Source organism: Salvelinus fontinalis, chromosome 3 (assembly GCF_029448725.1).
Source record: "Salvelinus fontinalis isolate EN_2023a chromosome 3, ASM2944872v1, whole genome shotgun sequence".
In the NCBI taxonomy this organism is placed as follows: Eukaryota; Metazoa; Chordata; class Actinopteri; order Salmoniformes; family Salmonidae; genus Salvelinus; species Salvelinus fontinalis.
This window is the reverse complement of record NC_074667.1, coordinates 63,430,910-63,441,832: the sequence shown is the minus strand read 5'-3', so window position 1 is coordinate 63,441,832 and position 10,923 is coordinate 63,430,910. Positions and strand designations below refer to the sequence as shown.

General features: G+C 41.5%; 1 long non-coding RNA gene across 1 annotated transcript; it reads right to left on the bottom strand.

The window, feature by feature from the left end:
* Positions 1-1,491: 1,491 nt before the first annotated feature.
* LOC129834869 (uncharacterized) lies at positions 1,492-2,851 on the bottom strand. The gene is made up of 3 exons (XR_008756326.1): positions 2,280-2,851; positions 2,010-2,126; positions 1,492-1,842 (listed from the first exon to the last, which is right to left on the bottom strand). It is a non-coding gene; the product is annotated as an uncharacterized LOC129834869 (long non-coding RNA).
* Between the last annotated feature and the right edge of the window lie 8,072 nt (positions 2,852-10,923).

The window sequence follows — 10,923 nt, the reverse complement described above, 5'->3', positions numbered from 1 at the left end:
CAGCAGCAGAGTCAATGGAGAAAAAGAAGCCAGCGCTTAGTAGCAGCAAGCGGCAGAAGGATGTAAGAGCAGACCCGGTCAATAAGGAAGTCGTGAATGATACTAGCCTCTAATTGGTGCAATCTCAGTTGAGGCAGGCACTCGGGTTTCCTTTCTGAACTAGCTCCGCTTAATAAATAGCCTTATTTTCTTGTGTACTTAAATGTTTTTGATCTTTTTCTATGGGATTTAGCCAATTCCAGATTGTTTATAATAGATAAAGTATTGGCTTGTTTTAGTGACACAAAAGGAATAATTTTGATAAGAGCTTTTAAATAATTCTAGCTCTCGAGTTGCTCCTGATTTGTTTAAATACGTTTTACTTTGTATTGGTGTCAGATATTATTGGGCATTTTATATTTTATATTATGTTATACCATATTGTTCAGTGTCGTAATATTGCTTGTTTTATTATCAAATTGTGAATTATTACCTATTTTAGATACATTACATTTTATTTTTTATTTTTACATTGAATACAGTACAAGTATCATGTTGTAAATAAGCTCAAAGTTAGACAATAAATAGACAACAAATACATAAATTATGTTTCTTGTATTTGTGCCTATTGTACACATGATGGCGCCATTAAGCAACATAATGCATGGGTGGCTAGCCTATAGGCCAGCCAGGGATACTCCATTACTGTCAGGAGATAAACTGTAATAGATCAACAATCAGCACTGTTCATCAACAAACACACACACGAACATGCACGCACACACACACACGTAAACACACACTGAGTCTGGAACTTGCCAGAGTCTTTCCCGGTAGTTCAGACGTTGTGTGTGTGTGTGTGTGTGTGTGTGCCTGCGTGTGTGTTGTGTGTGTGTGTGTGTTTATATGTGTGTGTTTATATGTGTGTTTTTGCGTGTGTGTGTGTGTGTGTGTGTGTGTGTGCCTGTGTGGGTGGTATGGGTATGTTGCTCCCTAGACTACTGCAGGAGTACTCGAATGTAAGTGGTCCAACAGATTTACTAGGTGGTAAAGGTCTGGATGGACTATTTCTACTTTGATCTCATTTCTTGTATTTCTTTGGGAATGTGGTTCATACTGCTACTGGTGTCTGGAGCTCTACCCCTCTGCCCTATCAGACGCTCAGAAGTCCATCCAGCTCGCCCCTGATTGGCCAAAGGGATACTTCTTCAAGGGGAGTGCACTGATGGGGTTGAATTCTACTGTGAACGTGGAGATTGCTGATTGTGTGTGTGTGTGTGTGTGTCGGTCTGTCTTCCCCACTCCTTCTATCTCCCCATCCTTTCCTCCCTTCACTCTCTCACTTCATCTCCTCTACCTCCCCTACCCTCCCCTCAGTTTTCCTTAAATGGCCTTCTGAATAGGAATGGACCAGGGTTTGAGGCTGCGTGTTGCTATTGATGTCCACCTGACAGCACAGTAGAGATCTCAATGGTGAGTTAGACGTCTCTGCATGATACAGAGTCAAGAGCCTTCAGTTTAGAGCTTCAGTTTAGAGCTTTAAATAGTATCACCATCGTTCAACACAGAGAGAAAAGTACAACGATTCAACTCCTTTCTGGCAGCAAAGGAAAAACAAGCTTTGTTATTGGTTCCATTTTACTTGTGGGACTATGCTATTGGTCCCATTGCATGTATTTGGACTGTGCCTGCTGTTTGTCCTCCGGTCCAGGGGGTGGAGCTGGAGAGCACCAGGCTGGTGATCAGGTACCCAGACAGCTAGATGCAGAGAACCCCTCCCTCTCCTCAGAGGACCAACCCTATAGGCCTCAACACCTCCTCAGCCTCCAAGTACGCCTCCACAGGGTAAGGACATCCATCTGTCTGTCAAAACATCATTTACGATTTATAAACATATATATAATCATTTATAATGAATAATTCTGAGTTATTCTAAAGTGTTACCAATCATCTCATATAAACTTTTGAAATGTACAAAGTGATGGAAGGAGGAAACAGGAGCACAGGTGCAGGTGCTTGTGTTTTCATACTGTTTGTCTCTCTCTCTCCCAGGACCAGGAGGATGGCTCCCATCAATGGTGATGAGTGTTTCTTCTGGAGGACCACCGGCTGTTTCTATGGTGACAAGTGTCGCTTCAAACACAAGCCTGACCAGAGAGGGAGAGACAGGAAACCATGGCAACCCTGACAACCCTGAACACCACGTACCGTCCGGATATGACAGAGTAAGGAAGAAGGGAAGGAATAACAGAATAATGAATATGAAGATTGAGGAAGAGGAGGAGGGACCGTGTAGCTACCTTAATAGGGAACAGGAAGCTTGGATAGAATGGGGCTGTTGGGGGGTGTCACCGCTTTTGTAGTCCTCTGACACACAGTCAAGACAGCACACTGGACACACAGTAGGAGTAAGTGTCAATCAAAGTGAAGAGGAGTGCTCCTCTGATTTCCTTCCCCCGCCCCCTCGGCCTGAGCTGTGAAACATGTTTGATCATTGATGTTAGATGATGGAGATGATGTCATCATTAGAATCTTGAGGGGGTTGTTGCCCAGGCCAACGCCTCTACAACAACCATGTTGTAGACACTAAAGGGGGTCAGTGCAGGGTCTTTGATGCAGCTGATGAGGAGTGTACATTAAATGGGTTTGTAGAATAGAATGAATGACATCATGGAACTGACCAAATGTAAATGGAACTTTGACCTGTTCCATGTAGAACTCAGAGGGACAAGGCAAAACACATTCTGAGATATTATAAACATTCCATATAGAATAGTCAACATATTGTTAACATGGTTCTGTATTTAAATGAAAGTGGAAATGGGGGACATTGTGTCCATTATAGAAATGTAGGACCCATTTTAATACAGTAACCTCCCTTCTCTGACATGCTGTTCTGGTCCTCATGCATGTTAATGTCTTAAAGAGGAAGGAAATGACAGTTCTGCATCAGCTACTTGTGTTCTACTTTAAATATGTATCAACCACAGAACTGACACTTACTAGCAGTTGCCACTCACTACCAGTCAGTTGACTCACTGTACAAGACCTCTCCCCTTCACTTCACTCTGTAAGTACTCTTGACAATATCTGGAAAAATAGTTTTGGGTTATTTGTTTTTAGTCATAAGTCATATTCTTGAAGGTTAATGTATCATTTTACTTCTTGTTATGTTTTGAGCGTTGATTTGGTTGTTACTTCATGGCCAGTATTCATAAAGTGTCTCAGTGTAGGAGTGTTGATCTACATAGTGATGAGATGATTAACCAGGGTAAAATAGACATGCAAACAAACATTGTAACATTGCAGTGTGTGTGTGTGTGTGTGTGTTTACGCATGTGTATGTGTTTGTGAGTCACTTCTGTTTAGCCTCACAGCTTGGGGATAGGAGCTATCATTGAACCTGGTGGTCAGTCTTTAGGCTGCTGTACAGCTTGACGGACCGTAGAGGATTGAACATTTATCCTCCTATATTTGGGGTTCTGAGAATAAAATAGCTTCAGAACAATCAGAAATATGTGTTTACAGTACTACAGATCTGTTCAATAAGTTGTTGATGTTGTTGTTTATAATGATGGTGATGATGGTGATGATGGTGATGGTGATGATGGTGATGACTTTACTGTATTAGGAAATAGTTTTTGCATCATACTACATATCATCTTAAATAGACAGATGTAGACAGACATGCAACACGTCACACACATTACATACATAGTGCAATAGACTTACAGATAGACAGTATTCACATAGACAACTATATAGCACAATACAACACAATACAATATGAGCCTGGTTCATTTTCAGTAGTACCCCATTTACAGTTTCTACTTCAATGTATCAGGTGGAGTTATTCACCAGCTATAGAGTGAGTTGTTGTTTATGTTTCTAAGACTGCAGGGTGGGAGATGCAACAATGGCCTTGAGAACAGCCGGAAGTGTGTTGGTGGTCTTTCTCTGGTCTGTAGCAGGTATGGTCTCATTCTTATATTTTAGTTGCCCGGTTTGTCAAACTACAGACATTTCTAAAAGCAAAACCATTTTTATGTTCTACTGGCGACACATTTGGCATCTCTGCTTCACTTTAAACAGTTGCTTTTCACACCTCACTGAGTGAAGCTTATCTGTCGTTTCCATTCACACTCAACCAAAGAGTATCTATGTCTCAACTCAGCAACTATGGAACAAAGTGTTAGTGTGAGTCAAAAGACCTTGAACTTAATGTAACGAACTTGTGATGTCTAACTGTGTTTCAGTGGTACTGGGTCAGTATGGCTGGAGAGTGAAATACACCACTCAGAGAATCTGTACCTTGAAGGGGTCAACAGTGGAGATGTCCTGCTCTTACACATATCCCAGAGGTACAGTCACATCAACCTTCTGGTTCACCAAAAATGATGCTGAAGGGGATTATGTAAATCTGAGTGATGACCCAGACTACAAAGGTCGTGTGACGTACCTTAGCAATGTGACGAATGGACACACCCTGACAATCACAAACCTGAGAGAGAGTGACTCAGCTACGTACAAGTTCAGATTTATAACAGATCCGACAGGAGGGAAATATTTTGATATCCCTGGAGTCACTTTGTCTGTTACAGGTACTGTGATATTATATATATATAATGCTAATCTGTTTAATTGTTTCTGGAAAATTGTCTTGATTTGTATTGAAATAATATAAATATGAATGTATGGTATAATAGGAATGTCTGAATTGATGATTTGAGAATGTCCACTCCTGCCTCATTTCAACTAGACAACAGGTCATTGATGGTTTTAATGTTGTTATCTACTCCAGACCTGCAGGTGAAGGTGACCACTACATGGTGGTCAACAACACTGACCTGTAACACCACCTGTACTCTGACTGACAACCCCACCTACATCTGGTACAGGAACAGTAAGATTGTACAAGAGTTCTCCTCCCCCTCGTACACATTCTACTTTAAAACTGAAGACAGCTTCTACTGTGCTGTAAAAGGCATAATTTCTCCTGCAGTGTGTGAGTGTGACTAATACACTTTTAAAGTCTGTCAAAATCATCCAATACATCATTGGTCAGTGTTGATGTGCAGTGAAACAGACATGAAATAGGGCTGCTATTTAATTTAGATGAATGGTTGTTGATTTTACAGCTCTAAATACTTACTTACTTTCTTACTTTGTCTGTTATCCAGATGGCCCAAGGAACACCTCAGTGTCAGTCAGTCCCTCTGGTGAAATAGTGGAGGGCAGTTCAGTGACTCTGACCTGCAGCAGTGACGCCAACCCACCTGTGGACAAATACACCTGGTACAAGACAAAATACAAGAACATGTCGATGAGACATTCTGGACAGAGATACACCATCCATAATATCAGCTCTGAGGACAGAGAGGGATACTACTGCGAGGCTTTGAACATTATAGGGAGAGAGACTATCCCTGTCCATATTAATGTTATATGTAAGTATGACACATTCTGTCTATTTTTGTGCTCTGTAACTTTACAAATTTCATTCTGACATCATGCATTTATAACCTCAAGACCCTGCAGCAGTGTTTTCCTGGGTTCCTGTGGTGGGGCTGTCCTGACTGCTGGAGCTCTTCTAGTCACCATCTACTGCTATATGAAGAGGTGAGACAGCCATTTACATCTACTGTATTAGTAACATATCAACCTCCACTGGAGGTCAGTAGAGAGCAGAACTCACTCTGTCCCTCATTACAGGAGATCCACAGGAGGAAGTGATGCCACGGCAGACACACAGGTAATAATGTCAACAACCAAAGTTATTTTAATCCTAATAACATAGACAGTAAGAAAATTAATTTACATAAAAATGTAGAGGGAGTGGTTCGAAAAGTGCTAATTCAGAGTGTCTTCTTTCAGATTAAGGGACTCCCTTGTGACACAGGCCCTCAGAAAGATGCTGAGCCCTCCGATTATGAGAATTGGAGCGAACCACCACAGAACCTGGACAGTGACACAGCCCCTCAGGTAGATGCTGAGCCCTCCGATTATGAGAACTGGAACGAACCACCACAGAACCTGGACAGTGACACAGCCCCTCAGATAGATGCTGAGCCCTCCGATTATGAGAACTGGAGCGAACCACCACAGAACCTGGGCTGAAGAGAACAACCACAGAACCTGGACTGAAGAGAACCACCACAGAACCTGACTGAAGAGAACCACCACAGAACCTGACTGAAGAGTACAACCACAGAACCTGGACTGAAGAGAACCACCACAGAACCTGACTGAAGAGAACTACCACAGAACCTGACTGAAGAGTACCACCACAGAACCTGGACTGAAGAGAACCACCACAGAACCTGACTGAAGAGAACCACCACAGAACCTGGACTGAAGAGAACCACCACAGAACCTGACTGAAGAGAACCACCACAGAACCTGACTGAAGAGAACCACCACAGAAACTGGACTGAAGAGAACCAACACAGAACCTGGACTGAAGAGAACCAACACAGAACCTGGACTGAAGAGCAACAGCATCAAACCAAAGCTAGGCCTCTCAATGCTATTCTCTTACTATCATTATGCTTTCTCATCTATTAGGTTGTCCAGACAATGACCTTTAACTTTTGAGTGAATGCTGGAATTTAGATTGTTATCCTAATGATAAATACAGTATGTATATAGATGATAAATACAGTTGTATATAGTTGATAAATGGGATAGATTAGGCTTCTTCTATTTTTCTATAAGATTTTGCTATTTCCAGATTTGAATACATTTCATGTAGAAATATGTTGAACTATTCATTAGCTCTGCTCCTTCAGGTGTTTAGTAAGCCCACCGCATGCTAGGTAATGCTAGTATCAACACAACATCCAACACAGCTGAAACTACAGTAAGACCACCACATGCTAGGTAATGGTAGTATCAACATCCCATCCAACACAGCTGAAACTACAGTAAGACCACCACATGCTAGGTAATGCTAGTATCAACATCCCATTCAACACAGCTGAAGCTACAGTAAGACCACCACATGCTAGGTAATGCTAGTATCAACATCCCATCCATCACAGCTGAAACTATAGTAAGACCACCACATGCTAGGTAATGCTAGTATCAACATCCCATCCAACACAGCTGAAACTATAGTAAGACCACCACATGCTAGGTAATGCTAGTATCAACATGCCATCCAACACAGCTGAAACTATAGTAAGACCACCACATGCTAGGTAATGCTAGTATCAACATCCCATCCAACACAGCTGAAACTATAGTAAGACCACCACATGCTAGGTAATGCTAGTTTCAACATCCCATCCAACACAGCTGAATCTATTGTAAGACCACCACATGCTAGGTAATGCTAGTATCAACATCCCATCCAACACAGCTGAAACTATAGTAAAACCACCACATGCTAGGTAATGGTAGTATCAACATCCCATTCAACACAGCTGAAACTATAGAAAGACCAACACATCCTAGATAATGGTAGTATCAACATGCCATCCAACACAGCTGAAACTATAGTAAGACCACCACATGCTAGGTAATGCTAGTATCAACATCCCATCCAACACAGCTGAATCTATTGTAAGACCACCACATGCTAGGTAATGCTAGTATCAACATCCCATCCATCACAGCTGAAACTATAGTAAGACCACCACATGCTAGGTAATGCTAGTATCAACATCCCATCCAACACAGCTGAAACTATAGTAAGACCACCACATGCTAGGTAATGCTAGTATCAACATGCCATCCAACACAGCTGAAACTATAGTAAGACCACCACATGCTAGGTAATGCTAGTATCAACATCCCATTCATCCCAGCTGAAACTATAGTAAGACCACCACATGCTAGGTAATGCTAGTATCAACATCCCATCCAACACAGCTGAAACTATAGTAAGACCACCACATGCTAGGTAATGCTAGTATCAACATCCCATCCAACACAGCTGACACTACAGTAAGACCACCACATGCTAGGTAATGCTAGTATCAACATCCCATCCAACACAGCTGACACTATAGTAAGACCACCACATGCTAGGTAATGCTAGTATCAACATCCCATCCAACACAGCTGACACTATAGTAAGACCACCACATGCTAGGTAATGCTAGTATCAACATCCCATCCAACACAGCTGAAATTATAGCTAGCCTTGATTAGTAATCACAGCGTCAGCTTCCCCACTAAGGTCCAATGTGATAACTTGAAATCTGAGGAAGAAAGTTCGGTTTAAGAAGTAGTATGACATTTTAAATGATGCTGTACATCTATGAATATATGCCTAATGATAAAAAGACCCAGTAATGCTCGACTGCTGAACAGCACATATAGCGGCCAACAGCATTTGGGCCAGCCCGATGGTGGTAGATATGACCCACTCTCACTAAAACTACTGTAGCAGAGTGAGTCTCATCAGGGTATAAGATGCCTGCATACTCACTATGTACAAGCATACATGATAACACGCGTAAATGTATTACTAGCAGAAGATGAATAAGAATGAATAACAGTAGCTAATACATGATGACTAGAATGAAGTGATCGCTACAGTAGCATACAATGTAAAGATGGACCGACAGGGAGGACTACCTATGTAAAATACATAACAGGATTAGAACATGGCTAATAAATCAGAACCTGAACCTACTGTTGCAGATAAGGATGAAGTAAATATTAGAGTGACACAAATTATACCATAAAATGGAAACTAATAATGTGACTCATGCAACAGTATCAAATTGTATTTGTCACATGTGCAGAATACAACAGGTGTAGATCTTACAGGGAAATGCAGAATACAACAGGTGTAAATCTTACAGGGAAATGCGGAATACAACAGGTGTAGATCTTACAAGGAAATGCTTAATACAACAGGTGTAGATCTTACAGGGAAATGCAGAATACAACAGGTGTAGCTCTTACAGGGAAATGCTGAATACAACAGGTGTAGATCTTACAGGGAAATGCTGAATACAACAGGTGTAGATCTTACAGGGAAATGCTGAATACAACAGGTGTAGATCTTACAAGGAAATGCTGAATACAACAGATGTAGATCTTACAGGGAAATGCTGAATACAACAGGTGTAGATCTTACAGGGAAATGCTGAATACAACAGGTGTAGATCTTACAGGGAAACGCTGAATACAACAGGTGTAGATCTTACAGGGAAATGCTTACTTACAAGCCCCTTAACCAACTATGCTTTCAGAAGTTACAAAAAAATAAGTTACGAAAAAATAAGTGTTAAGTAAAAAATAGAAAATAAAAGTAACAAATAATTAAACAACAGCACTAAAATAACATTAGAGATGCTATATAAAGGGAAAGGGGTCAGTTGTAGTCAGTTGTACAACTGAATGCTTTCAACTGAAATTTGTCTTCTGCATTTAACCCAACCCCTCTACAGGGGGTATCGTACAGAGTCAATTTGGGGGGCACCGGTTAGTTGAGGTAATATGTACATGTAGGTAGAGTTAAAGGGACTATGCAGAGATAATAAACAGAGTGTTGCAGCAGTGTCTTGGTAGCCCTTTAATCAGATGTTCAGGAGTCTTATGGCTTGGGGGTAGAAGCTGTTAAGAAGCCTTTTGGACCTAGACATGGCGGTCCGGAACCGCTTGCCGTGTGGTAGCAAAGAGAACAGCCTATGACTGGGGTGGCTGGAGTCTGACAATTTTTATGGCCTTCCTCTGACACCGCCAGGTTAGAGGTCCTGGATGGCAGGAAGCTTGGCCCCAGTGATGTACTGGGCCATACGCGCCTTTTGGTCGGAGGCCGAGCAGTTGCCATAACAGTCGGTGATGCAACCAGTCAGTATGCACTAATGCAGCCTTTCTTAAAGTTGGGTCACGGACCTATTAATGGTGGGTCGCAACGTGTCAGTGTAAATACATAATTGTTTCATTAATTACTGGAATTGATTTGGCCAAGTGCATCTGCGCTCTCTGTTCAATGTGCTTTCTGCTTAAGCTGCGGTCTATGCTCAGTTTGGCAGCTGCACGAGTGTGAGAGGGAGATGCCTGTGTGCATCGGAGTTGTGTACCGGATCTCTTTTTCTGCGGTTTTCTTGAAGATCACTCCGCTACACACGACGCAGCGCTGTCGTTCAGATTGTTGGCATTTTATAACAGGTGATAAGCAGTAATAAGGGAGTACTAACTAACTCTCATGGTAGTAGATGTGAGTTTCTCTTTCAATCCCCTGGCCTTGTACACGGCTAATAGCTAACATTCGCCAAAGCAAGCTAGCTACTGATAGTGCAACCCCAAGTAACAGAACAGATGAAGATGAAAAATGATCAGGCCTACTTTACATATTACTGTAGAAATGATTGTCGAAAACTAGTCTAGGTTGGAACTGTTGCTGTTAAAATACAATAATAATTGTTATTCTTAACTGGAACGAACTGATTGAAGCAAGATGCTTTTTGAGGCAAACACTCACAGTTCTGGGTTGCTCATCTACAGTAGGAAGCGGTCTCCTGCCTGACTGAGAAAGCAGTAGATGTTCTGGTCCAGTTTGGCACCACATACATATGTGAGTCAGGGTTCTCAACTCTTAAAAAACAAGTACAGAAACAGTGTCAAGGCTGAGCATAACCTCAGTGTTGCACTGTCAAAAACAGAGCCCAGAATAGACATGCTCTCATTAGGACTGTGTTGGGGTTTTCTGGTCTACAGATGTGATCAATCAGTTTATTCCACTTCAGAATAAAAAAGGATGTATTGTAGTTTAACAGCAACAGTTCCAACCTAGACTTTCAACAATCATTTCTACACTAAGATGTACAGTAGGCCTGATCATTTTTCATCTGTACTGTTACTTAGGGTTGCACTATCAAAAAGCCTGTGTATGTGTTCTGTTATTCATCTGTGTGATGTGATCAATCCTTTTATTCCAATTCAGAATTAAAATGATTTATTGTATTTTAACAGCAACAGTTCCAA